Genomic DNA, 6,000 nt, shown 5'->3' with positions numbered 1-6,000 from the left:
GTAATAACAAACACCAGGCTGAGCCATGGGGCTTACCTACTATAAGTTGGGGAGAACCCATGTGGTAACCAGGCCCCAGACACTAGGTAGACCCCCTCCACGGGGTGGACATGGAAATGGGGCAGTCACATAAGGCAAAGCACAAAAATCAACCTGTGCAAAAGCATGATGTATATAATTTGGTGGACCAATGTAGTCATGTAAGTGGTTTCTTTTTCCTATGTCTGTGGAAGGTGAGGGAAGCAAGTGTATATTATTGTACCAGTCCTGCCCATGCATGCAATCCCTGACCATCCCGTGTGCCATGCATGCAATCCCTGACCATCCCGTGTGCCATGTATGCAACCCCTGACCATCCTGTGTGCCATGTTTTCAACCCCTGACCATCCCGTGTGCCATGTATGCAACCCCTGACCATCCCATGTGCCATGTATGCAACCCATGACCATCCTGTGTGTGATGTATGCAACCCATGACCATCCCGTGTGCCATATATGCAACCCATGACCATCCCGTGGTGCCATGCATGCAACCCTTGACCATCCCGTGTGCCATGTATGCTATGTTTGACCATCCGGTGTGCCATGTATGTAACCCCTGACCATCTGTGTGCCATGTATGCAACCCCTGACCATCCCGTGTGCCATGTATGCAACCCTTGACCATCCCATGTGCCATGTATGCACTCCTTGAAAATCCCATGTGCCATGTATGCAATCCTTGACCATCCTGTGTGCCATGTATGCAACCCTTGACCGTCCCGTGTGCCATGTATGCAGTCTCTGACTGTCTCTTGTGCCATGTATGCAATCTCTGTGGACTGTAATGGAAGGGGGAGCTCTATGGACTCTTTTGTAAGGAGGGTGCTGTGGTGACCAGGGACTCCCTTACATGATAAGTTATATTAACCTGATCTTCATGTTTTTTGCCTTTTGTTATACCTTTTTGGCAACACTGCACCCTGGTAAAGTGCCCCCCACTATGTATCTTTGGTTCAGCTTTCCCATTAGCGGGTCCAGAACCAGCATAGTGGGTGCCACTGGCTAGAGGGAGTGGGAGAAGAGTGGACCTGGGGGGGCACCAAAATGCATCTTCGCCTGTGTAGTCAAAAATCCTTGCACCGGCCCTGCACCCAAATTACCTTTAGGTGATAAGAAGCCCTCCTAAGAGCCTCTATAAGGTCTTTGTTCCTCAGACTGTAGATCAGAGGATTCAGCAATGGGTTAATGATGGCAGATATGACTGAAAAAAAGTTTGTTTGAATTTAACATATTGCTGGAGGTAGGAACCAGTTAGGAAGCCATAAAAGACCACAGTGAGTTGTGGTGCGCAGATGGAGAAAGCTTTCATCTTTCCACTTTTTCCTAAGGATTCTACGGATTTGCTACGAATGGTACTGAGAATAGAGACATAGGGAAGAAAGATCAATCCAAGGCCACCACCTACTAAGAATATGACCACGGTGTTTATGAAGGGGTCAGTACATGTCATTTGGATCAAGTGTGGAAGGTTGCAAAAGAAGTTGTAGATGGAAGAAGGTCCACAGTTTGTTTGAGATGCACATATTGCTGGAAGTGGGAACCAAGTACAATGTAAATAAAAATGTAAAAAGCAGAAAAGATGAAGACCACTGTAATGTGAAGGTGGAGAGTTAATCAAACGAAAACTGCTTTTTTTCACATTTTTGTCTATTTGTCAGCTTTTAAATAAAAGTTGAGCTAGGTTTTTATGAAACTGTATGCCAGTTAAAATGTTTATATGTCCATAAAAAAAGAAAAATAAAATAGTAATTTTGAGGTTAGGTGATGCATACAGAATATACTAAATGTGGCCTGGGGCATCCAGGTTCCAATGACGCATAGTCGTGAATGGGTTAAGTACAACTGACATTTTTACATTTTATGAAAGGCATTACTAAGATCTTTAGTCAACTAAAAATTGGCTAAAAATACAAAAGTGCCACATTTTGCAATTTCTTTTTCAGCAGCACATCTGAATTACCTTTAAGCAGGGCTTTTTTTCAGCTGGAACTTGGTGGAACCAAGTTCCACCACCTTTGGCTCAGAGCCTCTGCTCCCTGATCACCGCCATCACGTGTAAACACTGGAGTCCGGCTTCTGTGTTTACAAGTGACAGCTTGTCTCCCAACGGCTTCCAGAGATCTGATCTCCTGAGTGGCTCCCACTGAGTGCAGGATGGGGACAAGGGAGATGCAGGTGCCCGGGGTGCAGTGTGGAGGCAACACTCCTACTGGATGATCTCCCTGCAAGCAAGAGTGGTGGAGTCACCCACAGTGTGCGGAGAGGTACTAGATAAGAAGAGGGGTGAAATTGAGATGTGGATGGGGGATGCAGAGGTAAGCAGCTGTGGAAGAAGGCTGAGCTCTGCACTATATGTGTAGCACACCCCTGAACTCTGCACTCTATGTGTAGCACACCCCTGAACTCTGCACTCTGTGTGTAGCGCACTTTCGAACTCTGCACATGGAGCACCCCTGAACTCTACACATTGCGTGTAGCGCACTCCCAAACTCTGCACATGGAGCACCCCTGAATTCTGCAATCTGTATAGTGCACTCCCGAACTCTGCACATGGAGCACCCCTGAACTCTGCATTTTCTGTGTAGCGCAATCCTGAACTATGCACATGGAGCACCCCTGAACACTGCACTCTGTGTGTAACCCCCACCAAACTCTGCACTCCTGGTATTATTATTATTATAATACAGGATTTATATAGCGCCAACAGTTTGCGCAGCGCTTTACAATGTGAAGGAAGACAATACAGTTCAAAACAGGAGGAACTAGAGGGCCCTGCTCGTTAGAGCTTACAATCTAGAAGGGAGGGTCAAGTGAAACAAAAGGCAATAACCGTGGGGGATGGGTTGATGGAGAAAAAGGAGGTACATTTGTTAGGGGTTGGTAGGATAGGCTTCTCTGAAAAGGAGGGTTTTCAGAGATCACCTAAAAGCTAATAGAGTGGGAGATAATTGGACAGATAAGGGTAAGGAGTTCCATAGGATTGGAGAGGCTCTGGAAATGTCCTGGAGGCGAGCATGGGAGGAGGTGATGAGAGAGCAGGAGGTTTTGAGAGGAACGAAGAGAGCGATTAGGTTGGTATTTTGAGATGAGGCTGGTGATGTAGCTGGGGGCTAGGCTGTGGATTGCTTTGTAAGATGTTGTAAGTATTTTGAATTTAATTCATTGAGTGAGCGGAAGCCAGTGGAGGGCTTGACAGAGAGGAGCAGCGGACACTGAGTGATTGGTAAGGTGGATGAGTCTGGCGGCAGCATTCATGATGGATTGAAGGGGGGATAACCTGTGTAGAGGTAATTGGAAAAATTAGATATGTGCGCTCCTAGGTCGCAGGATGTCTAGGCGCATCAAAGAAAAGGTAAAAAAGTGCCACATCCTAGTTAACAGAATTGAGAGTGGGGGAAAAAAAGATTGGACTTTATAGGCACCAATGTAAAATGATATGTTCTTTATTAGAAAAATTTTTTTTTTTTTACAAAAACACATACATAATAAACCACAAAAAGGGGGGGACATATAAAAAGAGCAACATGTCATATACATTAATAATTGCAGTATGGCGGCAGAGCCTACAAAAAGGGAGTACCAATCACATAGCCTTATCAGATATTGATTATTGTACAGTGTTCACAAGTGATACAAGGAAAACCTATATTCCTGAGGCGGCCCTGGAGAAGGGATGACCGTCTCCAAAGGGTCGTCTGTATGTAGTGGGCACAGATGTTAGGTTGAATCCCAGCTGCTCTACATGTTTCGCTTAACCTATTAAGCTTCTTCTGGAGCATATGGTAAGGACAAACATCTGAAAAAAGATATTACAGGTGAAAGAACTTTCTGATGAATCCTGCCATAAAGGCTGGGAAAGGTAATAACGAGGGGGATCGGTACGCTGCAGTTAGAAAAAGGAGCCAGGTAGAAACGTCCAAACTATCATAAGATATAAAGCTTGGAGTGGCATATAGAGCAAAATATTGGCTTGTTACTATGGGGAGTATGGTCCCATAGAGAAATCATGTGTGGCGACCAGGTGGGGAGAAAAAGCCCCAGCCTATAGACCCAAATCACAGACCAGTGAGACAGAAAGCTCACATGCCAAAGGACCAATAGTATGTTGAAGTAAAGGATCCTGATACTGCAGCGACCGTATGTGCACCCCCCCGGATGGAGATACCGCCATGGATTCAACCTAACATCTGTGCCCACTACATACAGACGACCCTTTGGAGACGGTCATCCCTTCTCCAGGGCCGCCTCAGGAATATAGGTTTTCCTTGTATCACTTGTGAACACTGTACAATAATCAATATCTGATAAGGCTATGTGATTGGTACTCCCTTTTTGTAGGCTCTGCCGCCATACTGCAATTATTAATGTATATGACATGTTGCTCTTTTTATATGTCCCCCCCTTTTTGTGGTTTATTATGTATGTGTTTTTGTAAAAAAAAAAAAATTTTTCTAATAAAGAACATATCATTTTACATTGGTGCCTATAAAGTCCAATCTTTTTTTCCCCCACTCTCAATTCTGTGTAGAGGTAAGCCAATGAGAAGGGAATTGCAGTAGTCGAGGCGCGAGATGACCAGGGATTGAACTAGGAGTTTTGTTGTGTCTTTGGTTAGAAAGGGGCATATTTTGGAGATGTTGCGGAGGCTGAGGCGGCAAGATTTGGACAGCGATTGGATGTGGGGTTTGAAGGAGAGTTCAGAGTCCAGGACAACACCTAAGACCTTGGCATGTGGGGATGGGCTGATAGTAATGCCATTGATATTGACGGAGAAATCAGGGGAAGGGGCACGCGGTGAAGGAAAAATTATAAGCTTGGTTTTGGAAAGATTGAGTTTGAGGAAGCGGTGAGACATCCAGATCGATCTGATAGTAAATTAGTGATACGTGAGGAGACTGAGGGAGAGAGCTGAGGAGTGGATAGATAGATTTGGGTATCGTCAGCGTAGAGATGGTATTGGAAGCCGTGGGAGGCTATCAACTGACCCAGAGAGGAGGTATAGATTGAAAATAGGAGGGGTCCAAGAACAGAACCTTGGGGGACCCCAATAGAGAAGGGAAGAGGAGAGGAGGAAGTAGAATTGTAGGTAACGCTAAAGGTGCGCTTAGATAAGTAGGAAGATAACCAGTGAAGAGTACAGTCACGGAGACCAAAGGCATGGAGTTTTTTGAGGAGGAGGGGATGGTCAGCCGTATCAAAGGCAGCAGAAAGGTCCAGAAGTAGGAGTACAGAATAGTGTCCATTGGTTTTGGCCATTAGCAGATTGTTCGTCAGCTTTAGGAGAGCAGTTTCAATGGAGTGTTGAGGCCGAAATCCAGACTGAAGGGGATCAAGGAGGCTATTCGCGGCAAGGTGGTCGCACAGTCGGTTGTAGACTAGACGTTCGAGGAGTTTGGATGAAAAGGGGAGCAAGGAAATAGGACGTAGGTTGTTCAGATCGGTTGGGTCCAGTGAGGGCTTTTTAAGTATGGGGCTGACTAGTGCATGTTTTAGAGAGTTGGGGAAGATGCCAGAAGAGAGGGAGAGATTGAAGATGTGGGTTAGAGAGCGTAGAATAGGGCCAGAAGGTGAACGTAGCATTTGCGAGGGAACAGGATCCAGAGGGCAGGTTGTTAAGTGGACGTTAGCAAGTAGTTTAGCAACCTCGTCTGTAGTGGCGGGGTTGAATGAGGGAAGTAATGATCGCACTTGTGGGCGTGAAGCATAAGGCATGGAGGAAGGTATCTGAACAGCAACGATCTCCTTACGAATTGTATCAATCTTCTGTTTGAAGTGGTAGGCAATCTCCTGGGCAGTGAGTGAGTTGGTGGGAGGGGGTAGTGGAGGACGGAGTAGAGAGTTAAAGGTAGCGAAGAGTTGCCGGGGGCGTGATGACAGGCTGTTAACGAGAGTGATAAAATAGGTCTGTTTGGCAGTGTGGAGACTGGAATTGTATTTTTGGAGGGCGGATTTATATTGG

Source organism: Pelophylax lessonae, assembly GCF_965119305.1.
Source record: "Pelophylax lessonae genome assembly, chromosome: 8".
Taxonomy (NCBI): Eukaryota; Metazoa; Chordata; class Amphibia; order Anura; family Ranidae; genus Pelophylax; species Pelophylax lessonae.
The sequence above is the reverse complement of the archived record's forward strand: the minus strand, read 5'-3'. Positions refer to the sequence as shown.